The sequence below is a fragment of the Pelophylax lessonae genome (genome assembly GCF_965119305.1).
Source record: "Pelophylax lessonae genome assembly, chromosome: 2".
NCBI classification, from domain to species: domain Eukaryota; kingdom Metazoa; phylum Chordata; class Amphibia; order Anura; family Ranidae; genus Pelophylax; species Pelophylax lessonae.
The window spans coordinates 305,846,157-305,858,844 of NC_138769.1; positions in this window are offsets into that span (position 1 = coordinate 305,846,157).

The following is a 12,688-nucleotide window of genomic DNA, read 5'->3' on the forward strand; positions in this document are numbered from 1 at the left end:
CTATCCCATTTAAACATATGGTTGGTCTTGTGAAAGGAGGTATTATCCAACAAGATGTCGTAGTAATACGAGAGTTTAGGTGGCTTGGGTAGTGGGGTAGTGAGGAGGTCCCACACCTTGCCATCAATAAGGAGTTTCCGAAGAGGGTATTTTGACAAGAAATGGAGAATGCGGAGCAGGTGGTAGTGTATGTAGCTAGGCAGGCCGTGCTTACGGATTAAAGCTGACGCTGACAGGAGAGATCCCGCACTGTAAAAAGAGTTTATGGAGGTAAGGTCCTTGTGAGTCAGCAGTTGTGTGGGTAAGTCAGAAAGGTAAGTGCCTAACAGCTCCGTCGGTAGAGGGGATATGTGAAGGACATCGCGCTCATTCAGTGAACCTGGAGAACGGCGCCACACTCGCATAGATGCTTGAATGGTAGGTGAGAGTTTGGAAATGTCCCATTCCCTCCACCTATCACTCAGTAGTAGGGTTCTAAAATCCGAAACCGGAGCGACGTCTCTCTCCAAGTCCACCCATATAGGCGATTCTACTGCTATCACTCAATTACGCATCTGGGCCAGAATCGTGGCTCTGTAATAGGTAGGTATGTCAGGAACAGATGCACCACCGTATTGTTTTTTCCTAATCAAGATCAAAAGAGCGCAGCGAGGCCTCTTACCGCTCCAGATATAGGCTGCCATTTGTTTAGAGAATTTGGCTAGATGGGTGGCCGGAAAGGGTATGGGGAGCGCTCTGAATAGATACACCAATTGAGGTAGAATAAACATTTTGTACGAGGCTACTCTACCACTCCAGGACAGATGTGGATGTCGAAGATGTGACAGGTCATTAGCGATCTTCGCTGTCAGTCTATGTACATTGACTCGAAGTTATTTGGAAGGATCGGCTGGTAAGTCTATGCCCAGGTAGTGTATGCTGTCAGTGGACCACGGTATCGGTATGGTTAATTGGAGGGCGGATTGAGTTTGGGTCGGGACCCCAATATTCAAAACTGTGGACTTAGACGCATTGAGTTTATAAAACGAAACTTCACTAAATGATTGGAGTGTGGCATACGCTGCTGGTAGTGACCTTTCTGGGTGGGTAAGCATCAGAATGATGTCATCAGCAAATAGGTTGATCTTATGGTGGTAGGACGGCAGTCGGAAACCCAGAATAAGGGGATTAGAACGGATGGTCTCCGCCAGGGGTTCGATAACTAAGTTGAAGATAGTGGGAGATAAGGGGCAGCCCTGCCTAGTGCCATTCGAAATGGTAAAGTGTTTAGAGAGTGTACCGGAGCTATACACTTGTGCCAAGGAGGAGGAGTATAAAGCCATAATAGCACAAAGCGGCTCGCATGTATCCCCAATGTACCCGATCAAAGGCTTTTTCGGCGTCAAGGGTGAGGAAAATAGAGAGGGTTTTTTTGGTATGTGCTAAGTGCGATATGCCTAATAGTCTTCTTGTGGCGTCCAATGTTTGTCTGCCCGGCGTAAAGCCCATTTGGTCCCTATGGATCAACGCGGGCAATAAGGACTGAATGCGTTTGGACAAAACACGGGCATAGATCTTAGCGTCCGAATTTAGAAGAGAGATGGGACGGAAATTTGCTGGCGTGGTGGGGTCTTTGCCTGGTTTAGGCAATGTTACTATGTGGGCATTAAGTATCTATGCAGGCATAGAGGAGGTTTGCATGGCTTTATTATAAACCGCTGAGATCGTGGGGGTCAAATGTTGGTGAAAAGTTTGATAGAATTCGTTGGTGAAGCCATCTGGGCCTGGAGATTTGCCTTTCGGCAGGGAGGAGATGCTAGATTGAATTTCCGTCATTGTGATTGGTGTATTTAGAAACTGTAGTTGCTGTTCCGATAAGGACGGGAGAGACACCGCAGCCAAAAAGCGGTCAATGTCCTCCTGCACTCCTCACCTGGTTGACGTCACACATGCTTGACACCATCTGAATGCCTATTTCCCAAAGACAACCTCTGGATATGACACTGAGCATGTGCACTCAACTTCTTTGGTCGACCATGGCGAGGCCTGTTCTGAGTGGAACCTGTCCTGTTAAACCTCTGTATGGTCTAGGCCAGTGATGGCAAACCTTGGCACCCCAGATGTTTTGGAACTACATTTCCCAGGATGCTCATGCACTCTGCAGTGTAGTTGAGCATCATGGGAAATGTAGTTCCAAAACATCTGGGGTGCCAAGGTTCGCCATCACTGGTCTAGGCCACCGTGCTGCAGCTCAGTTTCAGGGTCTTGGCAATTTTCTGATAACCTAGGTCCTCTTTAGCTAGAGCAACAATTCTTTTTTCAGATCCTTAGAGAGTTCTTTGCCATGAGGTGCCATGTTGAACTTCCAGTTACCAGTATGAGAGAGTGAGAGCGATAAAACCAAATTTAACACACCCGCTCCCCATTCACACCTGAGAACTTGTAACACTAAGGAGTCACGCTCTGATTGGTCCCAATTTGGAGATTTTTACTTTGAGGCGTACTCACTTTTGTTGCCAGCTTACAAATGAATGGCTGTGTGTTGAGTTATTTTGAGGGGACAGTAAATTTACACTGTTATACAAGCTGTACACCCAGTACTTTACATTGTAGCAAAGTGTCATTTCTTCACTGTCACATGAAAAGATGGAATAAAATATTTACAAAAATGTTAGGGGTTTACTCACTTTTGTGAGATACTGTATATTCTTTCATAGAACATCAGTCATAAAATCAATTGGATTTTTTTTTCAAAACAATAACCAATCAGATCTCAAATTTTATTATAAACTATCTGAAGTTTTTCATTTGTCACTGTGATAAATGAGGCCCATAATGGATAGCCTATCATGACCTGGTTTCCCTCGGCTTCTGACACATGCTGGAGATGTCACAAAAGAAAGGGCACCTTTCTACATATGTGGTGAACCCCCCCCCCCCCCCCCCAGTTTTGATTTTTGGCAACAGATTAAAAAATGGATCAGACATATTACTGAAACCACATTAAATCCTTGTGGCATGTCTACTACACATAAATTCCTTTACATACAGGAAATACAAAAGGTCACTAACTAGGCATCTTTTAAATGCAGAAAAAGCTTTAATTCCAATTGACTGGAAATCCTTGTATATACCGACAATTAAAGATTGGCTGGCAAAAGGTAAACCGTATCTATTATATGGAAGAAACCCTGGCCATGCAAAAAGAGTCCACTACCAGATTTCACAAAACATGGAGTAATTGGCTTTTTTCACCTTGTCTGAAAAATATGAAACTATAAATAAATATAAACTGCATGGCTCACTAGAGTATCATCACTCTCACTTATCCACATTACACCTCTCTTGGATTGTTGGCTCACTCATTTAAGAACTTTTATATAGAGAACATAAACCTCCTACACCAATATTTTCCTTATATGTTGATATTATCAACATTACATTGTCCCTTACCTATGTGTCATTTATAACTCATAATAATGAGGCCATTTATGATATTTGATTTTAATTTAATTTGTATATTATTTATGTATTTTATCCCATTTTTTTCTTTACTATCTACAGTCAAAACTCAAGCACTCTAACCAACACTATCAGAAATATTTTGTGCTTATATACATTGTTAGTATTTGTGTTTGTATACACTTTTGATATACAAGTTATATATTACCATATATAATGTAATATTTTTACTTACTTTTAATAAAGATCTATTGTGGGAAAAAAAATAAAAAAATAATCAGTACCTTTAAGCTTTGACAAAACACAGATAAGAGTCATCAGCTGTAAGCAGAGCTCTCTTGCATAACAGATTAGGAGGCATCAAGGAGTCCCAATAATAAAGAACACAAAACTCCCAAGCATTTAATTCAGCTAGCCAGGACAAAGAATCAAACTTTAAAGCTTACAGCAACCCCCCTCCTAAAACAAGACTGCAATATTCATTAGGCCTTTTTATAGAACTATATTACCATTAGAGCTAGGACATAATATAAAGTATTTAATATTATTATTATAATACAGGATTTATATAACACCAACAGTTTTCACAGCGTTTTACAACATGAGGGCAAACAGTACAGTTACAATACAATTCAATACAATACTTGCTTGTTAGAGATTGCAATCTAAAAGGGAGGGTTAAGTGATAAAAAGGGTAATAACTGTGGGGGTAAGCTGATGGAGAAAATAAAAGTACAGTTGTTAGGTAGGAGCAGAATAGGCTTCTCTGAAGTGGAGGGTTTTCAGGAAATGTCTAAAAGCAAACAGAATAAGAGATAGTCAGACATATTTGGGTAGGGAGTTCCATAGGAGTGGCTCGGGAAAAGTCCTGCAGGTTAGCATGAGAGGAGGTGATGAGGTAGCTAGAGTGCAGGAGGTCTTAGGAGGAATGAAGAGAACGATTAGGTTGATATTTTGAGACTAGGTTAGTGATGTAGCTGGGGGCTGAGTTGTGAATGGCTTTGTAAAATGTATTTTGAATTTAATTTGTTGGGTGAGCGGAAGCCAGTATGCAGGTGGAACCTGTCTTTTTAAAATTTCATATACCTAGGGTCTGGTGCACTCTTTGCTATTGATATTTGTGATGTCATCGTTCCAAGATCAAAAGCACTCTATAAAAGGTCCTTAGAAAGACCCTCCCTCTACCCCTCATCAATCCACTGTAAGGAACATAATCTACTTGTGGCATAGATTTCAAACTACTAGCTTGTCAAGGACTAGCTTGCCCAAAAAAATTAAATCCAGGAGCTGACCATTTGATGTTAAAAAAAGCCTTCAGAAAATCCAAAATGTAATTGCAGGGTGTTTAGGTAACTATTGCAGTTGGGGGTCAAAAGTACATTCATCAACAATCAGAAATAGATTGCTCCAAGTTAACTTGACAGGTGATGTTAAAAAAAAACCTTTGCTGTCAATGGAGTTTTTCATTGAACATACACTATATTACTCAAAGTATTGTGGCGCCTGACTTTACAGGCACATTAACTTTAATGGAATCCCAGGCTTAGCCTGTAGGGTTCAATATTAAGTTGGCCCACCCTTTGCAGCTACAACAGCTTTTACTCTTCTGGGAAGGCTGTCCACTAAGTTTAGGAGTGTGTCTATGGGAATTTTTGACCATTCTTGTGGAAGGGCATTTGTGAGGTCAGGCACTGATGTGGACGAGAAAGCCTGGCGTGCAGTCTCCACTCTAATTCACCCCAAATTTGTTCTTTCAAATTTGAGGTCAGGACTCTGTGCAGGCCAGTCAAGTTCCTCCAACCCAAACTTGCTCATCCATGTCCTTATGGACCTTGCTTTATGCACAGGTCCAAATCATTTGGTGGAGGGGGGATTATGGTGTGGGGTTATTTTTCCACAGATTGGGCTTGGCCCCTTAGTTCCCGTGAAGGGAACTCTTAAGGTGTCAACATACCAAGACATTTTGGAAAATTTCAAGCTCCCAACTTTATGAAAACAGTTTGGGGATGGCCCCTTCTTGTTACAACATGACTGCGCACCAAAGCACAAATCAAGGTCCATAAAGACATGGATGAGCCTGTTTGGGGAGGAGGAACTTGACTGGCCTGCACAGAATCCTGACCGCACTAGTTTATCCCAAAGGTGTTCTGTCGGGTTGAGAAGACCGTGAGCCTGTGAAGCTGTTATAGCTGCAAAGGGTGGGCCAACTCAATATTGAACCCTACAGACTTAGGCTGGCCATACACTATACAATTTTCTTATTCAATTTCCTTTAGATTTACCTTAAACTATGTAGTGCAAGGGCCTGCCTGATTGCATACAAATTGAAAGTGTTTAGGTTTGACCCTACATTACATGGTTTTGGTAAATCTAAAGGAAAGTTGAACAAGAAAATTGTATAGTGTATACTTTTGTCAATTTAGTGTAGGTGTCAGGATTCTATCTGCAGCTAGCTTGTTTAACAGACTCTCTTCTGCCTGTCTCCTGATCTGACCCAGGCTTGTTTCATAGTCTGTCGCTTCCTGCTCCCCTGTCTGTGTATGACCCTGGCTATACTTCTGACCACGCTTGCTCTTGTTCACACCCGGTACCGGACATAGGTTTGAACTGACACAGGCGACCCGTGCTTCTTTGAGCCTGACTTCTCCTGTTCCACCTTCAAGAAAGTCAGAAGCTTAGCCACAATGGAAGCCCTCTCTATTGGCCTCCAGCACCCTCATTTAACCCATCTAACCCTTTCCCTAGACTGACCATTCTGCTGTCCAAAAGGTGCTCCCCGTCCTCATTCCAGAATGGGGGAGCACTCTAATAGGGCATGTGTGTTACTAGCCAGATCACTGTTGAAAACAGAAGGAAAAAAGCCAAAGGAAAAACTTTAGACTTACTGGTAACGGAGTCTTTCAGGACAGCACCTGGAGAGTGTAGCTCCACCCATTTTCCCAGGAAACACTGCAGATAAGATCTTTACATTGCTTACACTATGGCCAAAAAAATGGCATAATATGGAACATACCACAAAAACAAAAAAAATCAGCTGCTGTCCTGAAAGCCATAAAAATACTATTACTAGTAAGTCTAAGGGTTTCCAAATTTTTTTTTTCAGGACAGCATCTGGAAAAGATAAACGAGAACTTACCCTTAAGCGTGGGACAACCACCTAAAGGATCTTCCTGCCAAATGACTGCTCTGAACATTGGAAATCTTGATCACGTGGCTGCTTTGCATATTTAATCTAGAGATAAACCAGTCCTTACTGCCTAAGACAGTGATGGCAAACCTTGGCACCCCAGATGTTTTGGAACTACCTTTCCCATGATGCTCAGCTACACTACAGAGTGCATGAGCATCATGGGAAATGTAGTTCCCAAACATCTGGGGTGCCAAGGTTCGCCATCACTGGCCTAAGACGTTGCCACCACCTGGTCGAATGTACTGCCTCCTGGCCAAATGCTGGGTAGGCCTCCTTGATGGCCAACCTTAAAGCCACCAAGGGTACTTTAGAGAGGTGGTTAAGACCTCTCCTGGGCCCTGAAAATAGCACAAAGATTCTATTCTGACCAGCTTAGAATGTGCCCTACCAAAGACAAGAGGGTTCAGCTTCTGGAGCCCTCTTGTTTTGAAATGTATGCTACTGCTGAGGTATTGTCTGAAAGGATCTGGATGTGGTGACCCCATGACTGCTGAAAAGAGATGAGAACCAGAGCTATGGCTTTAAATTCTTTACAATTGCAAAAATGTTACGACTTTCTGCCATTAACCCTGGACTATTTGCATAGAAAAGAATGTCATCCAGGTAAGGGGTCAGGGCAATTCCCTAAAGATGCAGATGTGCCATGGCATCATCCAGAATCTTCACAAAGATCTTGGGTTTCATCAAGAGACTAAACAGTAATCCTTGTAACTGTATTGTATCCCTCTTTCTGTCCAGATTATAAAGTGAAGGAATTTTTGGTGCGCTGGATGAATGGGAATGTGGAAATACTGTACGTGTCCCTTTAACCCCAGGACACCATGAACAGATCTTTCATCAGAGTCTCTCACTAAATTAATATTCTCCAACCTGAATTTCCTGCATACCAAGAATTTATTGCGTTTCTTCAGATTGATAATCATATTTCCCTGAGGGCTAACTTTATTTAAATTTTTAAATAGGTATATAGCGTCATTAATTTACACAGTGCTTTACACATATATTGTACATTCACATCAGTCTCTGCCCTCAAGGAGCTTATAGTCTAAGGCCCCTAACTCACATTCATACATACACATACTAGGGCCAATTTAGACAGGAGCCAATCAACCTACCAGCATGTCATTGGAGTGTGGGAGGAAACTCACAGGAAGAACATGGAAACTCCATGCAGGTAGTGCTGTGGTTGGGATTAAAACCGATGACCCTAGTGCTGCCAGGCGAAAGTGCTAACCACTTGGCCACTGTGCTGCCCAGAGGAGGACATGGGAATCAAACCTCTTAAAAATATGTTGTGGAGGGACATGGGAAATTTGCTCCTGCTGGCCTGGTGAGAAAAAGGTATGGTTGAATATAAGGGTCGAAATTCTAGATGATGCCAATCCAGCAGAAGTAGCTTTACCACAAATAAGGGCTTGCTGTAATAAACTCCCATTAGTGGAAAAATTGGGAAATACACACAAACGATACTAGTAACATTTATTGTCTTTGTTGGAGTATTCTCCAATACTCTAGGTTTTTAAATTTTTAAAGGACCATTTGGGGGGGGGGGGGGGAGGGTTCCGAGCTTTTAGTACCCTGCCTGGACTGGAAATAGGAGGACCCTTTTGCAGAAAACCCTCAAAGGGAACTCCACACAATTTAGATTTGGAGCAGATAGCGCCATTCCTTGTCTTTAATTAAATAAATCTCCTAGCCAAGTTCAATAGGGATGTGGATCTAGCACATGCTTTTATGTATACTATTGACACATCTGCTAGGTAGGCTGCCTTAGATACCACTTGCAAAAACTCATGCAGAGTGATTTTCCTGAATGAAATGTCTAGCCAGTCTACCCAGACATGTAACTGCCTAGCCACACAAGACACAGCAGAGACCGGTGCCACAGAGAAAGCGCTAGCAACCTATGCCCTCAGAAGAAGAACTTCTGGCCCCTTTGATCTTTGATGGTACAGGAATCCTCAAAGGACTAAACAAAATAAAAAAAAAAACCTGTGTCAGTGTTGCATCAAGCCTAGGACCTTTAAAAAAAAAAAAACATTTCCTCATTTTTTCCACTTCCTCTTAAACCTAATTAAAAAGGCAAACTTACTCTTTCAGGACGGTATTTATATTTTTTACTGGTTCTTACTATTCTTTCAAGAATAAATTCATGAATGATTGGTATAAAGTAGGGATGCACCGATCCGACTTTTTTGGACCTGATACCGATACCTGGCGTTGTGAAATCGTTGTGATACCGATACCGGAACCGATCCGGAGCTACACACAAAGCAAGCGACTGCAGTACAGAGCAAAGCCGCTGCTTCATGTGTACGGCTCCTCCATTCACAGGCGGAGTGCATCTGATATCACTCCGCCTGTGAGCCGGACCTATACAGGAAGCAGCGGCTCCCATCCCATACTACTACTGCACCTAGTAAGGGATGGCTGAGCCGTTACCAAGCAAAAACCGGATCGGCCAGTGGATCGGTCAATGTTACCGATCCCCCGATCCATCTAAAATGGCCATATCGGCGCCGATATCCGATCCGAATATCGGATCGGTGCATCCCTAGTATAAAGGCCCTGCTGCTTTTGTACCCCCCTGTACATCCTATCTTGCACTGATAACACTGACATGAGATGAGTAAACTGTTCAGTTGCATTAACAGCCTGCAACAGCTCCTCAAAATCTTGTATTGGGAAGACACGTTTGTTTAATCTATTTTCGCTCCACTTCTGGCTATGGTCGATCTCTTCTTCCTGCTTTGAACTATTGGCCGACCAAGATTTTATGCCCTTTGTTATCTATGATCAATGCAGGGGAGGCCTTAACATTAACCTGTTTCTAAAGAGACACTGCCGCTGGGGCTACCATTTTGGAGGTAGAAGGTACACAATCATCAAAAACGGATTAAACTCTGAAAACCATCTCTGACCTCCCAAAGGTCATGAAGTCCATCATAGAAGAAGTTGTCTCTTTAGCTATCAGCTTCATTGTTACAAGAATGCCAAAAAACTTAGGATTAGAAACAGGCATGTTACCCCTGCAATAGCCACATTTCTTTCTCCATAGAGTGGACCCTGTGGCTCAAGTAGTACTGACTCATTGGAACAGCAGGGCGGGAAATGATGTTGAGTCCAAATTTGCTGTCAGGCCCAGATGCGACACTGGGTTCAAACACCACCTTGACCAGAACAGAGTCCTAGCCAATGTGATGTGAACCCAAAGAACCCAGAGACCAGAAGAGACATCAATTTCCCAGGGAACCACTGACTCAATAACTATCCGGTCAACAAAAGAAAAAAAACATTTTGGTGTACTCCTGGATAGTAAGCAACACAAACTAAACTGAAGGGACAAGGGGGTGGGAGTGTTTTTTTTTTCCGGGTGACTTATGTTTCCTGTAAAGGACCATACATCGCTCATGTTGCTGTTCTGGAAGATAGTTGGGGAAATAGTAAGGTTGAGGATTGGCTAAAAAGCTGTATCCCAACCAAAAGACTGGATAATAGATTGCCTGCCACTAACCACTTGATCTCCAGAAAGTTTTACCCCTTCATGACCTGGCAATTTTTGCTACTCAGCACTTTACTTTAACTGGCAAGTGCTCGGGCATTCAGCACTATATGCAAATAAAACTTTTAAACTTTTATCATTTTTTTTTTTCATACAAGTACAGCTTTTTTAGTATTTGATCATCACCGGGTTTTTTATTTTTTGCTACATAAAAAAAAAAAAAAAAAAACGAAACATTTTAAAACCCCAACCCCCCCCCCCTCCCCCCGATATTTTCTACTTTGTTATAAAACATCCAATAAAAATGAACTCTCTCGAAAATGTAGGCCAAAAGGACTCTGCTACATGTCCTTTGTAAAAAAGAATTCCCAACAAGTGAACATTAATTGGTTTGCTTGAAAGTAATAGCTTCTACAAACTATGGTATATATTTGAAAATTGATCAATCCTGTTGGGCTGATGGGTCTATCTCATTTGCCAGGGCAATACAAATACCCTCCAAATTACCCTTTTTTAGAAATTAGACAGTCTGATGTATTTAGTAAGAGGCATGACAAGTTTTTGAAGTTGTAATTTTTTGTCATACTTTTTGAAAAATGAGGAAACAAATTTTTTTTTCACAATTTTTGTTTTACATACTGTTGACAGTGCAATTTAGAATCATCTTATGACTGGTGTGGCAGTGATCAGAGATACTGACTGGTGACAGTTTTTTTTTTTTTTTTTTCTTACACACTGATTACTGTTACAGTTATGATCACTGTAACAATTTTTTTGAACTGTCATGAATGGGTTTAATTTCTAATAGCTGTGATTACTATTGTGATTGGCCCACACCTATCAGTTAAAAGACACAGTCTTTAGATAGAATTGAAGATAGTCCTAATTTCATTAAAGTTCCATAGGGAGCTCACATGGATACACAGCAGGAAGCACACTAGGATCTAGATACACAGGAGGCGTGCCATGTCGCTGGGTTTGGAAACAGCAAGGTCTCAGGTGTGAATGGGGAGCAGGGGTGTTAAATTTAGTGTTATCTTCTCTCACGCTCTCATACTGGTCACTGGATTTGTTTTGAATAAAAAATCCAATTGATTTTATGACTGATGTTCTATGAAAGAATATACAGTATCTCACAAAAGTGAGTAAACACCTAACATTTTTGTAAATATTTTATTCTATCTTTTCATGTGACAACACTGAAGAAATGACACTTTGCTACAATGTAAAGTACTGGGTGTACAGCTTGTATAACAGTGTAAATTTACTGTCCCCTCAAAATAACACACAGCCATTCATTTCTAAACCGCTGGCAACAAAAGTGAGTACGCCTCAAAGTAAAAATCTCCAAATTGGGCCCAGAGTGTGACTCGTTAGTGTTACAAGTTCTCAGATGTGAATGGGGAGCAGGTGTGTTAAATTTGGTGTTATCGCTCTCACTCTCTCCTACTGGTCACTGGAAGTTCAACATGGTACCTCATGGCAAAGAACTCCCTGAGGATCTGAAAAAAAGATTTGCTGCTCTACATAAAGATGGCCTAGGCTATAAGTAGATTGCCAAGACCCTGAAACTGAGCTGCAGCACGGTGGCCAAGACCATACAGCAGCTTAAAGCGGAGTTCCACCCAAAAGTGGAACTTCTGCTCTTTTGTTTGCTTCCCCCCTCCCCTGGTGCCACATTTGGCACCTTTCAGGGGGGAGGGGGGGGAACGGGTACCTGTTTTTGACTGCTAGTACCCTTCCCCACTTCTGGGACACAGCGCTGATGCGCTGTCCCTCGGAAGTTCGCCCCCCTCCTCCCTCCTCTGCCACTGAGCCAATAGGATTGCGCAGCATGCTTCGCGCATGCGTGGTAGGGACCCGCTCTTGAAGCCGCAAGGCTTCACTGCCGGTTTCCCTCACCGGCAATGGTGGCGGCAGCACCCGACAGCCGATGGATACATCGATGGACTCCCGGACAGGTAAGTGTCCTAATATTTAAAGTCAGCAGCTAGAGTATGTGTAGCTGCTGACTTTTAATTTTTGGAGAGGGAGGCGGAACTCTGCTTTAACAGGACAGGTTCCACTCAGAATATGGTCGAGCAAAGGAGCTGAGTGCACATGCTCAGCGTCATATCCAGAGGTTGTCTTTGGGAAATAGACGTTTAAGTGCTGCCAGCATTGCTGCAGAGGTTAAAGGGGTCGGGGTCAGCCTGTCTGTGCTCAGACCATACGCCCCGCAGTGCATCAAATTGGCCTGCATTGCTGTCATTCCAGAAGGAAGCCTCTTCTAAAGATGATGCTCAAGAAAGCCCGCAAACAGTTTGGTGAAGACAAGCAGACTAAGGACATGGATTACTGGAACCATGTCCTGTGGTCTGATGAGACCAAGATAAATTTGTTTGGTTCAGATGGTGTCAAGCGTGTGTGGCGGCAACCAGGTGAAGAGTACAAAGACAAGTGTGTCTTGCCTACAGTCAAGAATGGTGGTGGGAGTGTCATGGTCTGGGGCTGCATGAGTGCTAACATTTTCACTTAGGGGTGTACTCACTTTTGTTGCCAGTGGTTTAGACGTT